General features: G+C 37.8%; 1 long non-coding RNA gene across 1 annotated transcript; it reads right to left on the reverse strand.

Moving 5' to 3' along the window:
* Nucleotides 1-1377: 1377 nt before the first annotated feature.
* LOC139183190 (uncharacterized) lies at nt 1378-23153 on the reverse strand. The gene is made up of 3 exons (XR_011566724.1): nt 22901-23153; nt 3056-3163; nt 1378-2189 (listed from the first exon to the last, which is right to left on the reverse strand). It is a non-coding gene; the product is annotated as an uncharacterized lncRNA (long non-coding RNA).
* Between the last annotated feature and the right edge of the window lie 721 nt (nt 23154-23874).

Here is a 23874-nt window from a genome sequence, read left to right on the forward strand (position 1 = left end):
CTTCTGCAAACCAATCACTATGAAGAATCCCAAGTTACCCTATTGATGACATAGGGTACAATCAACAGCCAACACCAACTGTCAGATATATGTGTAAAGACATCTTAGATGATCTAGTCTCAGCTAAATTGTTAATTAAGTCCAGGAAAGATCTGCAGAAGAATCACACCAAATGGTAAATTAAGTGGTGATTGTTTTATGTTACTGAGTTTTGAGGTCGTTTTTAATGGAGTGATAGACAGCCAACATAACACCCGTTGTGTACGACTGTGTATTTTCTTTTACTAAAAGGCAGAGTTCATTTTACCATCTCTTGATTCTGAGTTTGGTCATAGGACTTGCTTTGGGCAATGGGATACTAAGCAGAAATGATGCAGGTAGAAGCTTGTAAAAAGCACTTTTCTTTTTCTGTTTTCTCGCTTGCTTCTCTGCCCTTGCCTTGAGAAAGCCTGGCTTGGTAGAGAAGAGACTCAGTTCAGAATTGCTCAGTTTTAACTGAGGCTGTTTAAGATCAGTGACTGAGTGGCAACTGTCAGATGTGTGAGTGAGCGCAGCTAAGGCCAGAATTGCTAAGCCCACATTGCCAGCCTTCATTGATGACTCACAGGCTTGTGACCAAAGGAATGCCTATTGTTTTAAGCTGCTAGTCTTAGGGTAATTTGTTGTGCAGCGTTATTGTGAATAGATAACTAATGCATCCCCCTTGCCTAAATGTTGTGCATTCACAGCAGCTGCTAAAACATTGTCTCATCTATCCAGATCTTTCCATGTGATTCTCTCAGTGCCCTAATTTTCTCAGTGTGTATTCCATCCTCTTTCCTCAAGCCCATCTTGTTGACTCAGGTCTGGACTCTATTTTTTGGTCTTGTTCCCAAAAGACATCTAGTATCACCTCAGATCTGATGAGCCTCATAACTCTGAGAATATAATGCAGCCTCTACTTTTATGGTAAAACTCAGGATTTTTGAATAATTGATAGATCAAAATCACATTCGTCGAGACTGACCCAATCAATTCTGATGCTCAAGGCTTAGCTTTACTTTTTCTGGATAGCTGGTGCACTGCAGCTGTCCCTGTAATAGAAACCACAAAAATGGAACATTTCTCCCCATTTTAATGTTTGGTTATGAATTCCACATGCAAATCCTCACTACTTTTCAATCTGCTATAGAAGCTTTCCGGGCAGAGAAACAATCTACCAAGGACATGGAAAACCCAGTGCTTGGGACTCTTGGAATAAACTCAGGTACGGAGTCCTGTGCATACTCAGGCTCCCCAGGTGGCGTGGTGGTAAAGAATCCACCTGCCAGTGCAGGAGATGCAGGTTTGATTCCTGGGTCAAGAAGATCCGCTGGAGAAGGAAATGGAAACCCACTCTACTATTCTTGCCTAGGAAATCGCATGGACAGAGGAGCCTGGTGGGCTACAGTCCATGGGGTTGCAAAAGGGACATGACCAAGCACACCTGCACTCACGTACACTCTCACTTAATCCTTTAGCCATATCTGTCCCAGAGCACTTTCAGTGCTGTGTGCTAATCATGACTCAGAGGACTACTGTTGAGATGGTGCTGTCTGAAAATTTCTGTACTCATGGTATTGGTGTTGCCTGTATTGGTACAGAGACCCCTTAGACCAATTAGAAGACCCACAGTTCAGTTCAGTCGCTCAGTCGTGTCTGAATCTTTGCGACCCCATGAATTGCAGCACACCAGGCCTCCCTGTCCATCATCAACTCCCGGAGTTCACTCAGACTCATGTCCATTGAGTCGGTGATGCCATCCAGCCATCTCATCCTCTGTCGTCCCCTTTTCTTCCTGCCCCCAGTCCCTCCCAGCATCAGAGTCTTTTCCAATGAGTCAACTCTTCGCATGAGGTGGTCAAAGTATTGGAGTTTCAGCTTCAGCATCAGTCCTTCCATTGAACACCCAGGGCTGATCTCCTTCAGAATGGACTGGTTGGATGTCCTTGCAGTCCAAGGGACTCTCAAGAGTCTTCTCCAACACCACAGTTCAAAAGCTTCACAGTCCAACTCTCACATCCATACATGACCACTGGAAAAATCATAGCCTTGACTGGGCGGACCTTTGTTGGCAAAGTAATATCTAAGTTTTTCAATATGCTATCTAGGTTGGTCATAACTTTCCTTCCAAGGAGTAACCACAGCTGCCTCCAAAGTCTCCAGGTGATCTAGTTATTAAAAAAGACACACAAATTTGAACTATTCCAAGCATGGCTGATCACTCTCTTCTAAAAATTAATTATTTCTAAAATATAATGGATATGCATTGAAATGAGGTTTAACACTAATATCCAGTGTGTAATTTTGTCAATAAACTTTCTCATTTTAGTAAATTCATACAATGCTATTTGATTCTGGTTTCCACTCAGAACATTCATTCTTGAACCACATTTTCAACTTAAACTGTTGTTTTAATCTCAGCAAGATCTTTTCAATGCATGCTCTGGTTTACCACTGTTATTCCAAGAATCATAATGACTCAGGTCTGCTTGAGTGTGAGCCTTTTCATATACTTTTTCAGCAGACTATTAGGCATACTGAAAATGAGCTCAGAAAAGTAAGATTTTGAAGTGATTTCAGCAACCTAGGGAACTTTCCTTAGTCTCAATTTCTTCATCTCTGAAATGGGATTAGCAGTACATTAGGAATACTATTATAATAGTAATGTACAATCATGTTGTTATGAGAATTAAATCCGATCATCTCTGTAAAGCACTTTAGCACCATGACTAGCATGTGATACCTCTATACATGGTCATTGTAGTTATTAAAAGGAGCTGTGAAAACGTGTCTATTGTTTTAGCCATAGTTCATAGTTTAGGAGATGATGAACATGACCAAAAGTTGTATTTAACCCAAATGACATGACAGATTCTCACTTAATTCATTTCTTGAACAGGTTTTTATTGTTCACATACCATGTACTGGGATCAGTACATGAATCCTGCCCTCATCAGGCACATATTTAAGGGGATAGATAGGTACTAAACACATAGTGTTGTTATCTATTCGCTAAGTCATGTCCAGCTCTTACCAGGCTCCTCTGTCCATGGAATTTCCCAAGCAAGAATGCTGGAGTGGGTTGCCATTTCCATCTGCAAGGGATCTTCCCCACCGAGAGACTGAACCTACATCCTTAATTCTTTAATATACAAGCAACATGGTATTAAAATAGGCATGATTATTATTTACTTTACAAATAAATACTTTATTACAATTCTCTTAACAAAATATAAGATTGGTTCCGTCATAAACAGTATGGAAAGGACTATAAGGTTAGAGTGTAGGACACTGATACCGCAGTGTCCTACAGACATTTTAAAGAATCTTGTTCTGATTCTTGCTAATGAAGTATACTTTATGGATGGTGTTTAATGACCCAGAAATAGCAGGATTAAAAAAATATATATATATAATATATATATTTATCTATATATTGGGCTTCCCTGTGGTTCAGCTGGTAAAGAATCTACCTGCAATGCGGGAGACCTGGGTTTGATCCCTGGGTTGGGAAGATCCTCTGGGGAAGGGAAAGGCTCCCCACTCAAGTATTCTGGCCTGGAGAAGTCCACGGACTGTATAGTTCATGGGGTCGCAAAGAGTCGGACATGACTGAGTGACTGTCACTTTCGCTTTTCAGTGTGCTTTTCATTATTCAAGGTGAGCTGAACTGTGATCTGTTAGAAAAGGATATTTTGTTTTGCCTAAATGGTGGGGTTTGTACTAAGTGTAATGTAACTGTCATTTTCTACAGATTACCCCATATTGTTCTAACTTCTTTGTCTCTTATGACTGACCTTAATTTGGCATTGACTGCTTAAGCCACTTGCCTTACAAGAAGTCTGTGTGTGTATGTATGTGTTTGTGTGTGTGTGTGTGTGTGTGTGTGTGTGTGTGTTAGTTGCTCAGTTCTGTCTGACTCTTTGCCACCCCATTGACTGTAACCTGCCTAGCTCCTCTGTCCATTGAATTCTCCTGGCGAGAATACTGGAGTAGGTTGCCATTCCCTTCTCCAGGGGATCTTCCCAAGCCAGGGATTGAGCCTGAGTCTCTGCATTATGGGCAATTTCTTTATCCTCTGAGCCACCAGAGTCTGAGGAATTAGTAAATAAACACCTAAATGGACTAAGGGGGTAGCTTTTTTTAAGGAAGTCCTTTTGAAATTCAAATAATCACCCCCTAATGTGTAAGGGTTTTTCACTGGGAAGCTTGCTCTTGTGCTAGCTGTACTCTGCTGCATGTGGTAAGAAAATTTCTTCAAAAGATAATGTGAATACATGTTTTAAAGTATACTGCATGGTTTGAAGAAAATAGTATGTAGAGGGAAAAATAATAAAATCTGAAGAAGTGAACCCAGGGACTTTAATAATGCTGAAGGATTTTTAATGAGATGTCAATTTATAGCATGTCAGTTTAACAAGAGGGAGAACAAGTCTTTGGGGGAAAAGAAAAAAATCAAATTGACTTAAACAAGAAGAAAGAGCACGTGATTCCCCAACAGGGTGAGTTGAATATTTTTTAAAAATCAAGTAAAAGCAAGAAGGTAGGATTTCCTAAGGTATTCTTGAGTCTCTTTTCTTAATAACTTTGCCTCTCCCCTCCCAAGGGGGCTGCACCTTATACACTCATATTAAATGTCAAGTGTTACAACAAACGGTGATGCTCTTTCATTACTCTCATCACCGATTTCTGCTGAGCATATAGAAGGCTCCTCTGATTAGAAATCATTGACAGAGAAGCTCAACGGGGTTTCTTTTGAACAGAGTAGTTGAAGTAGTTGAAGACTTGTATGCATCACATTATAACTCCTAATAGTTGCCAAGCAGAAAAAATATCCTCTTCTGTAACTTAAAAATATATTTGGTCATGTATTCAAATATAACATATATTCAGATTCTGAGTGATCAGACTAAAATCTCTTTCTATTAATATTGCATTTAATATTTAAACCCATTGGAGCTTGAGTAGAATTTGTATCCTATTGTATGAAAATTGTGTAAATCTTAATTATGTTGACTTGGTTCATAGTGCTTTTCAGGCCTACTATATTCTACTTTTCTGTATGTTCATTCTATTAATTTTTGAGAGTTTGTTGTTGAAACTCTAACTAAAGATCTCAATTGATCTACTTAAAAAATAATTGTAATATATAATGGAACTATATGTAACTTTGTTCTGTATTTTCCAAGTCTCCTGTAAATGTGTTATCATATTTACATAATTAAAAAAATGTTAAAAGTATTAACTCATATGCTTACAGGATCAAATGTCCTTTCTGGTTATCTTTGGAGGTGCCATTTCTTTCATGTCACTTTAGAAGAATCACAGCATCATAATATCTCACAACTGGAAGGGCATCCAACTCTGTTTTGCTTTGCCCAAGTTAGTGGCAGAGCTCCTGTTAGAACTAAGTCTACCACATCCATCTCCCATGATCTTTCTGCAGTAATGCTACTCCATGTCCAAGGATACTTAATTTTAAAACAAATATCCTCCAATGGAGATATAGACTATCATTTATTTTATTATTTTCTTAATGGATGCAAGGATTGAAGTTTTTTTGGCTCTGCCTTTTACCAGCTGTGAAACTTAATCAAGTTTTTAAGCTTCAGTTGGCCTTAGTTTTTCTCACCAAAATGATCAAGAAATTAGATTAACTTTTAAGGTCTCTTCAAATATCCAGCTTATGATTTTTTAAAAGTTGAGGATAATTGCCTTACAATGTCGTGTTGGTTTCTGCCATACAACAATGTGAATCTTCCGTAATTATATATCTTTCTTGAGTCTCCACCCCACTCCTTTCCCACCCCTCTAGATTGTCACAGAGTGCCAGGCTGGGCTCTTTGTGTTATATAGCAGCTTCCTACTGGCTACCTATTTTACACATGATAATGTATATATATCAGTGCTACTTTCTCAATTTGTCCCATCCTCTCCTTCCTCCTCTATGTCCATAAGTCTGTTCTCTATGTCTGTATTTCCATTCCTTTCCTGAAGATAGGTTCATCAGTATTATTCTAGATTCCATATATATATATATATATATATATATATATATATATATATATGTATGTATGTATATGTAAGTAAGTAAAAGCCGCTCAGTTGTGTCCAACTCTTTGTGAACCCATGGACTATACAGTCCATGGCATTCTCTAGGCCAGAATTCTCTAGGCCAGAATTCTGGAGTGGGTTGCCATTCCCTTATCCAGGGGGATCTTCCCAGCCCAGGGATTGAACCCAGGTCTCCTGCATTGCAGGCATATTCTTTACCAGCTAAGCCACAAGGGAAACTGCAATGAACATTCAGACCAGATGCTGATTTTATGCTATGCTTTCCACTACCAAACATTTCACAACAAATATGCTGCAGTCCATGGGGTCGTGAAGAGGTGACTGAACAACATGGATTTATCAGATTTATCAGACATTAGTGTGTGATGAAGAAGTCAGTCTTCATAACTCACAGAGTGGGTCAAATCTCTAAAGCCAAAACGATCCATAGTGATTCCTTTGGGCAAAAACCCTGGACGTTTATAGATGTTCAGTATCTTTGGGGACAGTTAGGATAGCCTGTTCTACCTATTTGCCAACATGTGACCAGTCTTTTCTCTCCTGTTCAGTAGCATTAGGATTTCTCCTGCTACCTGAGTGTCACTAACACCCTATTGCCCAGTTGACATCACGGCAGTGGGAGGGGGAAAGTTTGTAATTCAACTGCATTAAGGAACTGGATTGAGTTGGTCCCCAGGCTCTAGTGTGTGCATACTTCGCTTCTTATTCTCTGACATTTATTTTTAATATGTGAGTCTTGACTGTAATTCTGAGTCTGTGGTCTTCTTCCCCGCCCCCAGCCAACATGTGTAAGTGCTATCAGAAAAGGAGAGGCATGATTTTTGTCTTTGAGAACCCCAAGCCTAAATTATTACAGTTTGTAGAGAAGTACGATGTTGTGGTTTAACTCTTTTCATCAAAAGAAGGACATTGACAACATTCAATCCCATAAAGGAGGGAAAGCCATCAAGTTCTGATATTTGGTGAGGACAGGGAGCAGACAAAGGGGAGTGAAATTTTAGGGAAAAATAATATGTTTTTTTTTTAACATTTAAAAAGATTTATTTTATTAAAGTACAGTTGATTTAGGGGAAAATAATGTTGAAAAAGTGATTGCCTAAGTGGGCAAGTACTATCCAAACATTTGTAGTGCTAGTTGATTTCTCCATTCTTATAAATGAAGAACCAGGTTCAAGGAAGTTAAGTAATTTATCCCAAGTTACATAATTAGTGATTAGCAGCAGATCCAGGTTTTAAATTCATGTCCACGTAATTTCACAAGATGTTATTTTCTGATTCTTTATCCACATCCCTTGATGCCAGATTTATTTTGAATATAAGAATTTAGAAGGCAATACAGTGCAAATATCATGTGTTATATAAACAGTCCCAGCAAGGTCTAAGGCTCCCTGTAATCAAAACAGATTCATATGCTGGCAGAAAAGCATGAATCTTCACCTACGGTGGGATAAGTGAAGTCTATAAATAGCCTCATACGAGTTCAGGTCAGATTTTGCAGCCAAATAATTCAGGTCAGTTCAGTTTTATGGCCAAAAAAACTGGGCTTTAGAACTTTCTGAATATCACAGCTGGGGACTTAAGGATTGTGGACTTGATTACCAGCCTGCCTGAGTCTATTGAGGGAGTTCTGAGTGGGCCCTGGGTTTTCTGATTGAGGAAATAGTCTCTATGTCAGGCTTCTGAGCAGTCCCGTCAGAACTGGTGGTCAGCGATCAGAGTCAGGGGCTGTGACTGTCTCTGTAGGGGGTGCCAGACCCAGGCAACCAAATCCAAGGGCCAGACAGTGTGCAATACCAGGGGGAACCTCTGTTGGCCATGTTTTTGCTGCCCCTTGAGCCTTTTTCCAGGTGGCTCAGTGGTACAGAATTTGCCTCCCAACCCAGGAGACTTTGGTTTGACCCTAAGTTTGATCCCTTTGGGGATCCCTGGAAGATCCCCTGGAGAAAGAAATGGCAACTCCTTCCAGTATTCTTGCCTGGGGAACCCCGTGGACAGAGGAGCCTAGTGGGCTATAGCCATGGGGTCTCAAAGAGTCAGACATGACTGAGCACGCATGCATGAAACTTTTTCATGTCAGAAGTTTCTAGAGTGAACTTTTTCAGTGATATCACATATTCTATATTTGGGAAGTCATTGAAAAATAGAGGACTTGTTCTGTATAGATTCACATTGCAGTCAAATTCAATGAAGCATAGATTATTTGAAAAGTGATGGATATCCATCATTAATGAGCTAAAGCTGTGTTATGGTAAGGTTATTTGAAAATAAAGGCAGATGAGAACTGGAACTGACAGTGTTTTTTTTTTCTCCACAGGTCAGGCTACTGAGACAGGGAAAAGCTAACATGTACCTGAAATCTTTCAAAAACTCGTATATAATCATTTTTTCCACATAGTATTTAAAATAGAACTGGCTTTGTTGTTGTTATGTAGCCCTTCTTGGTTCCACATCTTAACATGAGATAATCATTAATAATTTCAAAATTGTGATTGAATATGAAGTTACTGTTATGAGAACATTAAGAATTCATGCCATGCCAGTAGTCAACATTGCGGATGTACATTGTGTTGTATCCAAAATAAATTTGACCTTGGTACTCCACATGCATTAATCACTTTCTTCTGGGCACAATAGTGGAACACTAACTGGATATGAATAATGTATACCAAAATTTGAGATTAATTTTTAGCATACTAGTCTTTGTATGAACACAAAATGAGGTTAAATTAGGATTCTGGTTGTCTCTCAACTGTTCAAATTGCCAGATATTTTAAATTTATTAGGCTTGGAGATTTTCCCCCTGCCATTAACTGAGTAACTGCTACAATAAAGACAGACAGTGTCCTGTAGATGTAATGTCCTTCCCTAATCTCTATAATCAAATTCATATTGACCAGGTGAGATGATAAAAACTGCACTGGATTCCAACAAAGCACCAAGGATAAAACAGTACATCCATAGAATGATAGGTGAGAGTAAATTTCTATAGATAAGAACCATCAAAGATGTATCTAACCTGATTATAAAGTTTTAAAATCAAATTAAGCTTTTCCCATAAATTGACTAAGAAGTATTAATGTATGTACTGGAAGTATTAATGTATATACTGTTAGTACTATCTTCTGGCTGAAAAAAGGTCTCTAACTTAAAAACTAGAAACCAAGACACTGGTCTTTACCTATTATGTTCTAAGACTTAGAACATACTTTGATTTAATTTAATCTTAGATGTACTCAAGATTAGTAAATTAATTTTGTTTAATAAACCTGAATAGTCCCAAATATAGAATCTAAACTACCTCAAAGTGAAAGTCGCTCAGTCATGTCGGACTCTTTGCAACCCTGTGGACTATACAGTCCATGGAATTCTCTAGGCCAGAATACTGGAGTGAATAGCCTTTCCCTTCTCCAGGGGATCTTCCCAACCCAGGGATCAAACCCAGGTCTCTCAAATTGCAGGCGGATTCTTTACCAGCTGAGCCACCAAGGAAGTCCAAGAATACCAACTGAGCTATGAGAGAAGCCCAAATGTTCTATAAATTATATCCAGCAGTTTTTTCATCTGCCTGAAAATTGTAGAATGAGGTAGTGTTCTTTACTCAGTCGTGTCCGACTCTTTGCCACTTCCTGGACTGTAGCATGTCCGACTCTGCCACTTCCTGGACTGTAGCCTGCCAGGCTCTTCTGTCCACAGAATTCTCCAGGCAAGAATACTGGAGTGGGTAGCCATTCCCTTCTCCAGGGGATCTTCCCAACCTAGGGGTTGAACCTGGGTCTCCTGCCTTGAAGGCATATTCTTTACTGTCTTTACTAACCCTAACTCTAACCCTAACCCTAACCAGGGAAGTCGTGGCAAAGAGAGATGAGTATAAATAAATGAATAAAAACCAAAGAGCTAAGTCTGTTTCTGTGACTGAGAACTAATGCATCCATATTTCTTTTGCATTTGGAATAATATTCAGCAGTTCAGTTATTATTGGGGCACAACTTTTACTACTGAGGAGAAGTTTGATTATGCAGACACATTCAAAGGATGTTTACACATAAATAGATTTTGTTCCTTTAGTATCTTTTAGTATCTATTTTTAAAATCTTAAAGTTCTTTTTGGCTGCATCTTCATTCTTTATGGGGGTTATTTCTGCTAAAATAAAATCATCTTGAGATAAATCTTCAATAATAAATAAATAAGCAACTAAATATTGTATTTTGCTTTTAAATTAGAGCCTAGAGATAGCTAAGAATTATTTTTTAATTAGGGGATGTTTCAGTTTTCTCAAATACATTTAATCCTGGAGGAAGAGTATTCTCTGAGGATGGCTTCAGTATGGTGCTGTAAGCTAGTGTTTATGCAAGTCTAAATAGAAATTGTTTTTTCTTAATCATTGTGGAAAGAGAGTAGTATGTGTTCCAGTGTTGCTTTTAAATTTGGGACTACACATCATGATTTTTATGACACGCGTTAAATTCCATGTAGTAAGTTGAATATTGATATTTCCTAATTTGATTATTCAAAAATAAGAAAGAATGTAGTACCTGAAAACATTTCTGGTGAACACATTGTTCTTTCCTGGAAGGGAATAGTTGTGGTAAGGGTATTTTATTGGTATCATTAGCAGATGAAACACAATTATAATCCTTTCTTTGAGATGATACGCTATACAGAATGGGAAATTAATGTAGCAGCAGAGGCTGAGCTATCAAGAATAACTGATATATGGCTGTTTTATTTACTTTTATTAAAATGTAGTTGATATACCATCTTATGCTAATTTCAGGTGTACTACAGAGTGATTTGTTATTTGCATACATTATGAAAGGAACACCATGATAAGGATAGTACTCATCTGTCCCTGGACAAAATTATTACAGTATTATTGCCCATATTCCTTATGCTGGATATTACATCTCCACGGCTTAATCTTCTTCACCTACTTCACATACGCCTTCCCAAATCCCCCTACCTGTGGTAGCTTCCTGTTTATTCTCTGAGCCTATGTCTGTTTTCATTTTGTTTTGTTCGTTAGATTCCATGTTTAAGTAAAATCATATGGTATTTGTCTTTTTCTGTCTGACTTATTTATCATAATACCCTCTAGTACTAATGCGTTCTAACTACCTTGCATTTTTACTCCTCCCTCCAATATTTTTTGACGTCATCTTTTTGTTTTGCGTGAATATAGATGATTTTACTACATTTGCTTTTTAACTTTCTAGTTTTCAAAGTGGTTGATTACTACAGTTATTATATATTTGCCTTACATGTGACATTTTTCCTCTTACAATTTTCATATTTCTAGTTGTGGCTTTTTGTTTTCCACTTCAAGGAGTCCCTTTAACATTTCTTTGTAAAGCTGGTTTAGTGGTGTTGAGAGTATTTTTTAGCTTTTGTTCCTCTGTAAAACTCATGATCTCTCCTTCAAATCTGAATGATAAGCTTTCTGGGTAGAGTGTTTTTGCTTCTACATTTTTTCCTTCCATCAACTTGCATATACTGTGCCACTCTCTTCTGACCTGCAAAGTTTCAGCTGAAAAGTCATCTGATAGTCCTGTGGGAGTTCCCTGTATGTAACTGGTTGCTTATCTCTTGCTGCTTTTGAGATCCTATCTTTATATTTAATGTTTGCTATTTTAATTTTAATGTGTCTTGGTGTGGACCTCTTTGGATTCACCTTGTTAAGGACTCTCTGTGCTTCTTGGACTTGGATGTCTGTTTCCTTCCCCAGGTTAGGGAAATTTGCAGCTATTTATTTCTTCAAACAAGTTCTTTGACACTTTTCTCTCTCTTCTTCTTCTGACATCCATATAATGCAAATGTTATTATGCTTGATATTGCCCCAGAAGTCTCATAAACTATCCTCATTTTAAAAATTATTGTTTCTTTTTTCTGTTCAGCTCTGTTCAGACAGAGATTTCCATTTACTCTGTCTTCCAGACCACTGATAATTTCCTCTGTATCATTAGTAATCTACTGTTAATCCCTTCTAGTGTATCATTTATTTCAGTTATTTTATTATTCAGCTCAGTTTAGTTCTTCTTTATATTTTCTATCTCTGTTGCAATTCTCACTGTGTATATCCATTCTTCTCCTAAGTTCCCTAATCATCTTTAGGATGGTTGCCTTGAAACCTTTATTAGGTAGGTTGCATATCTTTACTTCATTTAACTTTTCTTCTAAAGTTTTGTTTTGTTCCACCATTTACAACATATTCTTCTCTCTCCAAATTTTGTTTAATTCTCTGTGATTATGTGTCTGTATTAGGTAGATTGGTTACATGTCCTGAGTTTGTCGTCTCCTTTTATAGACGGTAGCCTATGGGGCTCAACAGTATGCTCCCCTCTGGTCACCAGAGCCCATATATGGGCTGTATGCACCCCTCTCTTATGGTGGAACTGACTATTGTGGACATGTTAATAGGTGGGGCTGGCCCCTGGCCAGGTTGGCTATGATGCTGTGCCTCATGTGGTGAGTGCAAGCCTACTGGAAGGCAGGGTAGGTTCCCACATGGTTGGCTGTACGTCCTGGGCTGGTGCTGGCTCACTGGAAGGTGGGAGATCACCTGCTAAAAAATAGGATAAAGTACTCTCTAGATCCATCCAGATGAAGCCAAATTACTACAGTCCATGAGGGTAAGCAAACTGGTGTTTGCCAGAGTGGACCATCCACAGTTCTGTCAGGGGAACCAAAGAATCAAAAAAATCTTTATTCAATGTAAGCTTCTCTGTTACCTGAGCTTAAATAAAAGAATTGTCTGTGTTCAAGTAGAAAGAGATCTGAGGTTGGTAAGATTCAGGGAAGTATTCCTTGGGTCATTAAATTGAAAAAATAAATGGGCTCAGTTGTGACAATCATGCCATGGGTAAATACATTCCAGAATCTAGTCTCATTCCCAGTTATAACTGTCAAACCCAGATCCTTATAATAGAATGCTAAGAAGGTTGTAGCATGGTTTAAATTACATAGAATTTAAGGTACTTTCTGAGTTTTTTTCTTTTGACTGCCCCACATGGCTTGCAGGATCTCAGTTTCCTGCCCAGGGATCAAACCTGTGCCCTCTGCAGTGGAAGTGTGCAGTCTTAACCACTGGACAGTTTGCTTTCCAATGTTCCTATTCAACTAACAGGGTGAGCCTCATATATACTCAAACACATTTATTTTTTCAACCAATACATACTTTTTAAACACAAACTGTGTGTTAAGTTCTATTCTAATAACAGTTCCAACCCTCATGGATCTTACATGAGCCATGGGGGAAAGGTCAGATAAATAAAAAAAGAAGTACATATATAGTATATCAAATTCTATGAAGGAAATTCATAAGGAATATAAAGCAATTCTATGAAGGAATATAAAGTAAGTTCTGTGAAGGAATATAAAGCAGTATGGAGGACAGGCAATATACATAGGCATGGTGGGGGTAGAATTTTATATGAAGTGGCCAAGAAGGATCTCTTTCATGGAGTAACCCCTGTGGCTATCTGGGGGAAGGGCAGTCAGTTAGCAGGGACAAGTGTAAGAGTCCCAGGATAGGGGCATATTTTTAATGTCTGAAAGCAAAGACCAGTGTGGCATATTGAAAACTGGGGAAGAATAGAGAGTATGAGTTCAGAGAGATAATAGAAAGCCAGATTATGTGGATCATTGTAAGGATTTAGGAAGACGTTTTGAATGATTTGGGAAACCACTGGAGGACTTTGGGAAAATAAGTGACCTCATCTAATTTGTGTTTCAGAATGATCAATTGTATATGCATGAAAAGCCTACCACTAATATCATATTTAATTATGAAGACTAAATGCTGTGCACCTAAGCTCAAGAACAAGGCAAAGATGTCTGCTGTAGTTATTTCTATTTAACATTAAACTGGAAGGCCACACTAAGACAGTAAGTCAAGAAAAAGAAATAGAAGGCTCAAGACTGGAAAAAAAAGACCAAGTTATTTATTTTCTGATGACTTTTTTTTAAATGGAGAAAATCCTAAGGAATCTAACAACTAGTTTACTAGGTCAATATATATAAATATATTATGTTTTTATATACTGGCAACAGAGAATTGGAAAGTGAAATAAAATATAATTTTTTTTTATTTGCTATTATTTTCTCCCATTCTGAAGGCTGTCTTTTCACCTTGCTAATAGTTTCCTTTGATGTGCAGAAGCTTTTAAGTTTAATTAGGTCCCATTTGTTTATTTTTGCTTTTATTTCCAATATTCTGGGAGGTGGGTCATAGAGGATCCTGCTGTGATGTATGTCAGAGAGTGTTTTGCCTATGTTCTCCTCTAGGAGTTTTATAGTTTCTGGTCTTACGTTTAGATCTTTAATCCATTTTGAGTTTATTTTTGTATATGGTGTTAGAAAGTGTTCTAGTTTCATTCTTTTACAAGTGGTTGACCAGATTTCCCAGCACCACTTGTTAAAGAGATTGTCTTTAATCCATTGTATATTCTTGCCTCCTTTGTCAAAGATAAGGTGTCCATATGTGCGTGGATTTATCTCTGGGCTTTCTATTTTGTTCCATTGATCTATATTTCTGTCTTTGTGCCAGTACCATACTGTCTTGATAACTGTGGCTTTGTAGTAGAGCCTGAAGTCAGGTAGGTTGATTCCTCCAGTTCCATTCTTCTTTCTCAGGATCGCTTTGGCTATTCGAGGTTTTTTGTATTTCCATACATATTGTGAAATTATTTGTTCTAGCTCTGTGAAGAATACTGTTGGTAGCTTGATAGGGATTGCATTGAATCTATAAATTGCTTTGGGTAGTATACTCATTTTCACTATATTGATTCTTCCAATCCATGAACATGGTATATTTCTCCATCTATTAGTGTCCTCTTTGATTTCTTTCACCAGTGTTTTATAGTTTTCTATATATAGGTCTTTAGTTTCTTTAGGTAGATATATTCCTAAGTATTTTATTCTTTCCGTTGCAATGGTGAATGGAATTGTTTCCTTAATTTCTCTTTCTGTTTTCTCATTATTAGTGTATAGGAATGCAAGGGATTTTTGTGTGTTGATTTTATATCCTGCAACTTTACTATAATCATTGATTAGTTCTAGTAATTTTCTGGTGGAGTCTTTAGGGTTTTCTATGTAGAGGATCATGTCATCTGCAAATAGTGAGAGTTTTACTTCTTCTTTTCCAATTTGGATTCCTTTTATTTCTTTTTCTGCTCTGATTGCTGTGGCCAAAACTTCCAAAACTATGTTGAATAGTAATGGTGAAAGTGGGCACCCTTGTCTTTTTCCTGACTTTAGAGGAAATGCTTTCAATTTTTCACCATTGAGGATAATGTTTGCTGTGGGTTTGTCATATATAGCTTTTATTATGTTGAGGTATGTTCCTTCTATTCCTGCTTTCTGGAGAGTTTTTATCATAAATGGGTGTTGAATTTTGTCAAAGGCTTTCTCTGCATCTATTGAGATAATCATATGGTTTTTGTTTTTCAATTTGTTAATGTGGTGTATTACATTGATTGATTTGCGGATATTGAAGAATCCTTGCATCCCTGGGATAAAGCCCACTTGGTCATGGTGTATGATCTTTTTAATGTGTTGTTGGATTCTGATTGCTAGAATTCTGTTAAGGATTTTTGCATCTATGTTCATCAGTGATATTGGCCTGTAGTTTTCTTTTTTTGTGGGATCTTTGTCAGGTTTTGGTATTGGGGTGATGGTGGCCTCATAGAATGAGTTTGGAAGTTTACCTTCCTCTGCAATTTTCTGAAAGAGTTTGAGCAGGATAGGTGTTAGCTCTTCTCTAAATTTTTGGTAGAATTCAGCTGTGAAGCTGTCTGGACCTGGGCTTTTGTTTGCTGGAAGATTTTTGATTACAGTTTCAATTTCCGTGCTTGTGATGGGTCTGTTAAGGTTTTCTATTTCTTCCTGGTCGAGTTTTGGAAAGTTGTACTTTTCTAAGAATTTGTCCATTTCTTCCTCGTTGTCCATTTTATTGGCATATAATTGTTGATAATAGTCTCTTATGATCCTTTGTATTTCTGTGTTGTCTGTTGTGATCTCTCCATTTTCGTTTCTAATTTTATTGATTTGATTTTTCTCCCTTTGTTTCTTGATGAGTCTGGCTAATGGTTTATCAATTTTATTTATCCTTTCAAAGAACCAGCTTTTGGCTTTGTTGATTTTTGCTATGGTCTCTTTTGTTTCTTTTGCATTTATTTCTGCTCTAATTTTTAAGATTTCTTTCCTTCTACTAGCCCTGGGGTTCTTCATTTCTTCCTTTTCTAGTTGCTTTAGGTGTAGAGTTAGGTTATTTATTTGACTTTTTTCTTGTTTCTTGAGGTGCGCCTGTATTGCTATGAACTTTCCCCTTAGGACTGCTTTTACTGTGTCCCACAGGTTTTGGGTTGTTGTGTTTTCATTTTCATTCGTTTCTATGAAGACCCACCTCAAAACAGGGGACACATACAGACTGAAAGTGAAGGGCTGGAAAAAGATTTTCCATGCAAATAGGGACCAAAAGAAAGCAGGAGTAGCAATACTCATATCAGATAAAATAGACTTTAAAACAAAGGCTGTGAAAAGAGACAAAGAAGGTCACTACATAATGATCAAAGGATCAATCCAAGAAGAAGATATAACAATTATAAATATATATGCACCCAACACGGGAGCACCGCAGTATGTAAGACAAATGCTAACAAGTATGAAAGGAGAAATTAACAATAACACAATAATAGTGGGAGACTTTAATACCCCACTCACACCTATGGATAGATCAACTAAACAGAAAATTAACAAGGAAACACAAACTTTAAATGATACAATAGACCAGTTAGACCTAATTGATATCTATAGGACATTTCATCCCAAAACAATGAACTTCACCTTTTTCTCAAGTGCACATGGAACCTTCTCCAGGATAGATCACATCCTGGGCCATAAAGCTAGCCTTGGTAAATTCAAAAAAATAGAAATCATTCCAAGCATCTTTTCTGACCACAATGCAGTAAGATTAGATCTCAATTACAGGAGAAAATATAATTTATAATAATGTCTTCAAATATAAAATACTTACTGATAAATTTAATAAAAATAAAACCTCTATGCAGAAAACTACAAAATGATTGAGTGACATTAAGGAAGACAAATAAATTGGAGAGATATATCACATTCAAGGATTATAAGACAATATTAACAAGGGAGGTCTCCATGAAGCAACAGCCAATTTGGTGAAATTAGAACTTAAACTCAGAAAAAACAAATCCCCATTTAGTAAGCCATGGCACTTGGGAAATTTCCCTGGGATTTACAGATCCCTGGGTGATAGTCCTTAGTTAGAATTTTTCTTTCTAGAAAGAAAAACAAAAGGTTTACAATTGTTTATAGGAAGTGATAAGTTTTTACAAACTCTGGTCTTTAGCCAACCTACAATATTAAACTCCATTACAAAGACCAGTACCTAGGAAGGTTTTCCTTTTGAAACTCAATCAATATGTTTGAAGTAAAACCAAAAATAATTTTTTTTCTTTTATTGAAGCTGAACTTTAGAGTACCCCATGTTAAAAAGGCAATTTGCTAGCTTCTTCAAATTATAGTTCTGTTAATTTGTGGCATATCCCTTCTTAGTCTGCTGCTTGCTTAAAAGTCTGGGATTCTTAGGTTAATACTTAATGTAGCAGTCAGATTTTATGTGTGGCTACTGCACACCTAGTAAATCAGGGATGATAATAGACAATTTGTGGCTTTTATTGGTTCTCGTTTAGAATCATTATACATCTGTGGGATTTAGACGGATCAGTGACCACTCCCAGATGGAGAAGCTAGAAACTGCTAACATGTGGTACCTTTAACCTGCTTCTCATTATTTCTCTGCATTCTCCCTGTTTCAATTTATAGTTTCATCTTCTAGTTCCACTTTTGGATGAGCCTGATGCCTATGCTTGCTAGGGGAGACAAAAAGATAATCTTTTGAAAATAATTATTTATTTATATTTGGCTATACTGGGTCTTTGCAGCAGCACATGGGGCTCTTCATTGCTGCGTGAGGGCTTTCTCTAGTTGCAGAGAGCAAGGGCTACTCTCTTGTTTTGGTGGCAGGCTTCTCATTATGGTGGCTTGTCTTGTGACGAAGCACCAGCTCTAGAGTGCACAGGCTCAGTAGTTGTGGGGCACGGGCTTAGTTACCCTGCGGCATGTGGGATCTTAGTTCCTGGACTGGGAATTGAATCTATGTCCCCTGCATTGGCAGGTGGATTTGTAACCACTGGGCCACCAGGGAAATTCCCCCAAAAGATAATTTTTGTTTAATGTGTGGACCACATGAGTTTGCTAGTTAATTATTGCCAAAATAAAATTTATTTTCTTTTCTAAAACTAAGATTACTTATTTGCTTGTTTGGTATCTATTGCCTAACTTGTAACTGAGCAACAAATAGCAGTCCCATGGCTCAGGCAGTAAAGAATCGGCCTGCAATGTGGGAGACCTGGGTTCAATCCCTGGGTTGGGCAGATCTCCTAGAGGAGGGCATGGCAACCCACTCCAGTATTCTTGCCTGGAGAATTCCCAAGGACAGAAGAGTTTGGTGGGCTGCAGATATGATTGTAAAGAGTCAGACATGACTGAGCGATTAAGCACACACAGCATAAAACTGACTGCTTACTCTGTTATATTTTGGCTAGTAGTTTATCCTGGAAGGAATCCGAGGAAATAGTGTCATTCAAACCTAAGCATTCTGAGATTTCATGGTTGTGAGTTTGTTTTGTCAAGGCAGGATTCTGGTTTGAACTGCCTTTATGATTTTTCTGGCTGAAAGTATCTTGATCATACTCTTTAGAAGAGAACTTTAAAACTTCTTCATTTATTTTTGTCCTGGAGGACATTCAGAGTAATTTTCTGAGAAGAGTTCTGGCTCTGCCCAAGGGTGTTCCCTCTGCTCAGAGCAAAGGTAATATAAGTCAGGCTTTTGATTCATATCTTTTTTTTTTTTCTTTGCAAGGTACAGAAACTCACTCAAATTAGCTAATGGCAAAGGGGTTTATTGTAAAGTTCAGTTCAGTTCAGTATAGTCGCTCAGTCATGTCTGACTCTTTACAACCCCATGAATCACAGCATGCCAGGCCTCCCTGTCCATCACCAACTCCTGGAGTTCACTCAAACTCACGTCCATTGAGTCAGTGATGCCATCCAGCCATCTCATCCTCTGTCGTCCCCTTCTCCTCCTGCCCTGAATCCCTCCCAGCATCAGAGTCTTTTCCAATGAGTCAACTCTTTGCATGAAGTGGCCAAAGTACTGGAGTTTCAGCTTTAGCATTAGTCCTTCCAATGAACACACAGGACTGATCTCCTTTAGAATGGACTGGTTGGATCTCCTTGTGGGCCAAGGGACTCTCAAGAGTCTTCTCCAACACCACAGTTCAAAACCAGCAATTCTTTTTTTTTTTTTTTTAATTTTATTTTATTTTTTAACTTTACATAATTGTATTAGTTTTGCCACATATCAAAATGAATCCGTCACAGGTATACATGTGTTCCCCTTCTTCAGTGCTCAGCTTTCTTCACAGTCCAACTCTCACATCCACACACGACTACTGGAAAAACCATAGCATTGACTAGACGGACCTTTGTTGGCAAAGTAATGTCTCTGCTTTTGAATATGCTATCTAGGTTGGTCATAACTTTCCTTCCAAGGAGTAAGTGTCTTTTAATTTCATGGCTGCAATCACCATCTGCAGTGATTTTGGAGCCCCCAAAAATCAAGTCTGACACTGTTTCCACTGTTTCCCCATCTATTTCCCATGAAGTGATGGGACCGGATGCCATGATCTTAGTTTTCTGAATGTTGAGCTTTAAGCCAACTTTTTCACTCTCCACTTTCACTTTCATCAAGAGGCTTTTTAGTTCCTCTTCACTTTCTGCTGTAAGAGTGGTGTCATCTGCATATCTGAGGTTATTGATATTTCTCCCAGCAGTCTTGATTCCAGCTTGTGCTTCATCCAGTCCAGCATTTCTCATGATGTACTCTGCATATAAGTTAAATTAGGGTCGTTATATTAGTTTGCCAGGGATACCATAATAAAGTACCACAAACTGGGAGCTTTCCTGGTGATCCAATGCTTCCATTGCAGGGGACACAGGTTTGATCCCTGAATTGGGAACTAAGATCCCACATGCCATATAGCATGATCAAAAATTAAAAAAACTAATTAAAATAACTTTTAAAAAGGTACCACAAGCTGAGGGCTTCCCTAGTAGCTCAGTGGTAAAGAATCCACTTGCAGTGCAGGAGCTGTAGGTGACATAGGTTTGATCCCTGGGTTGGGAAGATCCCCTGGAGGTGAGCATAGGAACCCACTCCAGTATTCTTGCCTGGAGAATCCCATAGACATAGGAGCCTGGTGGGCTATAATCCATGGAGTCTCAAAGAGTCAGACATGACTAAAGCGACTTAGCACCTAACATAAGTTGAATGGCTGAAATAGTAAGAATTTGTGGCCGCATGGTTCTGGAAGCTAGAAATCTGAAGACAGGTTCTCTTCATGGTTTGCTCATTCTGAAGCCTGTGAGGAAGAATCTGTTCCCCATCTCTTCCCTAACTTCTGGTGGTTTGCTGGAAAGCTTTGGTATTCTTGGTCTGTGGTAGCATCACTCACTCCTTTTATCTTCACATGATATTCTCCCTGTGTGTGTATGTGTGTGTGTCCAGATTCTCTCATTTTATAATGACATGATCACATTGAAATAGGGGCCCACTCTACCTCAATGTGGGCTTCCCTGGTGGCTCAGAGGGTAAAGAATCTGCCTGCAATGCAGGAGACACAGGAGATGGGGTTTCGACCCCTGAGTTGGGAAGTTCCCCTGGAGGAGGAAATGGCCACCCACTCCAGTATTCTTGCCTAGAGAATCCCATGGGCAGAGAAGCCTGGAGGGCTACAGTCCATTGGGTCGCAAAGACTTGGATGTGACTGAGCGACTAAGAACACACACACACGTGTTGCAAAGAGTTGGACACGACTGAGTGACTAAGCGCACACACACACATGTTGACTACAGACAAGTACTTCTTTTATCCTTGATTTCCTTGTCTGTAAAGAGATTAGAATAAAATTTATCTCACAGGATTAGCAATTAGGCAGAAACATGAAACAAAAGCCCTTTCCATAATAACCACCATATAGTAAGCAATGCTGCTGCTGCTGCTAAGTCGCTTCAGTTGTGTCTGACACTGCGTGACCCCATAGACGGCAACCCACCAGGCTCCACCATCCCTGGGATTCTCCAGGCAAGAACACTGGAGTGGGTTGCCATTTCCTTCTCCAATGCATGAAAGTGAAACGTGAAAGTTAAGTTGCTCAGTTGTGTCCGACTCTTAGCGACCCCATGGACTGCAGCCTTCCAGGCTCCTCCATCCATGGGAAGTGCCAGGCAAGAGTACTGGAGTGGGATGCCATTGCCTTCTCTGATAGTAAGCAATAAATGCTATTTATTACTGTTATTAATTTATTAAATATAATAGCTATGGAGTATTGACATCTCTTCTGTATTAACACTCCCAACGAGAATCCTAATATATTGCTACAACTCTTTTTGTCTGTTTCTGTTATGCTATTAAAAAAAAAAAAACCCTTATGACTTAAATTAAATGAATTGTCTAGTCTTTAAATATGCTGACCTCTATTATCAGTGAAACTGATTCTGTTTCTGAATTATTCTAATCACGTATCATTTTTACAAAGAGATGCAATTAAGTTCAGTGGATTTATCACATAGTCTGGAGCCTTGCTGGGTTATTGTCTCTGATAATAGTTTCATTCTTTCCTTTTGGCTTTCTGGATATGTATTCATACCATCTGCAAATGTGGTTCATTTATATCGTCATTTTAATGATGATTTCTTTTCCTGCTTGGATAGTAATTGCCAATATTATTAATACATAAATTGTGAGTCTTATTAATATACTCAGTAGAAGTGCTAAAAGAAAGACATTCATTGTCTTTTTTTATTTAAAGAAATAACTCTGATGAATTTGTATTAAATATATAAACACATTACTTGAAACGGACGTACTCTTTGGTGGTTAAGAAATTCCCAATGACTTTAGCTTTAGACTTAAAATTTAGAACAAATATTGGATTTTGTCAAATGTATTCTTGGCATTTACTGAGAAGCTTAGAAGATTTTAGTTTTTTCCTGCCTTGTTAATGTGAAGAGCCATGTTGATTATTTTATTTGTGGTCCGTCAGTTTAAAATCCCAGGATAGATCACTGAGAGTTTTTATAATACTTGAATATTTGTGTATCATTTAAGAGTTAAAACCGGCTTAATAAACCTTTCTTTGGTATTTCCTTTTTAGATTTTGGAATCCAACAGTTTTTGCCTGATAGAATTATTTGACCTAGTTTTAATTTTGAATATTTGAATAACTGGACAGTTATTGTTTTTGCCTGATAGAATTATTTGACCTAGTTTTAATTTTGAATATTTGAATAACTGGACAGTTATTGTTATTTATATTTATAGTTTTGAAAATTTTACATGTTTTATTAATACAGTGAATCTGTCACTATGGGATACTCTTATATTTTTGTCTCATTGATTATATAAATGTGGGTCTTTATTATGTTTCTCTGAATATGTTCTATTTTTGTAAATAGTTATCAGTGCTGTTCAGTTGAGAATATTTGTCACAGATTAAATAACCTTTTAATATAGAATTTATTAAAATTTTAAAAACAAAGCCCATTTAAAAATGAAGTGGTTGATCAATGTTAGGTTTTATTCTGTTGCTTAATGAACTACCAACAAACAGGGTAGAATTGAAAAGCCAGCCCCACGTTGATCAGAAATCTTACCTAGTATCAAGCTTCACAAATTAGATCAAGGCCACAGGCAGTTAAAAGGCTCAGATGCGACAGAGAGAGATCCTTCCTGTGTCCAGTGTGCCCCTCTGACCAGGAGCAGATGGGTCTCTTGTGATGTTGACAGGAGCACAGCACATGGTAGAAGCATTCGGTTATGAAATGTCTCTATTTTTATACCCTGGGTGAATAGCCTGCATTGACATCCTCTAAGGAGCCATGCCCCCGTCATCTTTGATTCTGTTTACTCTAGGTAATCTTTAGCCAGAGATTTCCCCTTCAAGTCATTTCAGAAATAAGTTGTCTCCTTTCTAGCAAATATCTCAAGTCTATTTACTGGGAGATCCAGGTTGACAAGGGGGTCACCTGCTTTTTCCCCTGGGGATCTCTTCACCCCATGAAAGAAAGCCAGTTGCCTTATCTACTTCTTCCCAGTTAATTACTGTTTCCAATGATCAATTTTTACTGATTTTTGTCTTCCTTTTCCCAAGCACATTTGTTTCTGCTATTAGTTGCATCATTTCTCTTTCCCACCTTTATTTGGCTTGATAATCTGTTTCTTTCCCAAGTCTTAGGTGGCTGGTGTCCAGTAACATTTATATTTAGAAAAGTGTATTTTCTTTAAAGTATGGTAATGTCTTATGAATTTGGATGTTTTTAACTGTTTTTATCATCCAAGTCTTTTGATATCTTGTCTTTCCCTTAAATAAGATTTTGAAATATAGGGTTGACCAGAAAGTTCATTTGGGTTTTTCCTAAAAATACCCAGTAGTATTTTTAATTTCTTTATTATTGGGTAACTTATTTGTCTAATTTTGCTATGAATATTACAAATGTAACACAAGTTTCTGCCTTTTGGTATCTTTCGTGTAAATACTTGAGCTTCAGAATAGCATGTATTTAGAGTGCCTGCAAACATTTACAAGCTCTTCAAATGTGCCAAGTACTGCTAAAATGGGAGCAGTATC

Source organism: Bos indicus, chromosome 5, assembly GCF_029378745.1.
Source record: "Bos indicus isolate NIAB-ARS_2022 breed Sahiwal x Tharparkar chromosome 5, NIAB-ARS_B.indTharparkar_mat_pri_1.0, whole genome shotgun sequence".
NCBI classification, from domain to species: Eukaryota; Metazoa; Chordata; class Mammalia; order Artiodactyla; family Bovidae; genus Bos; species Bos indicus.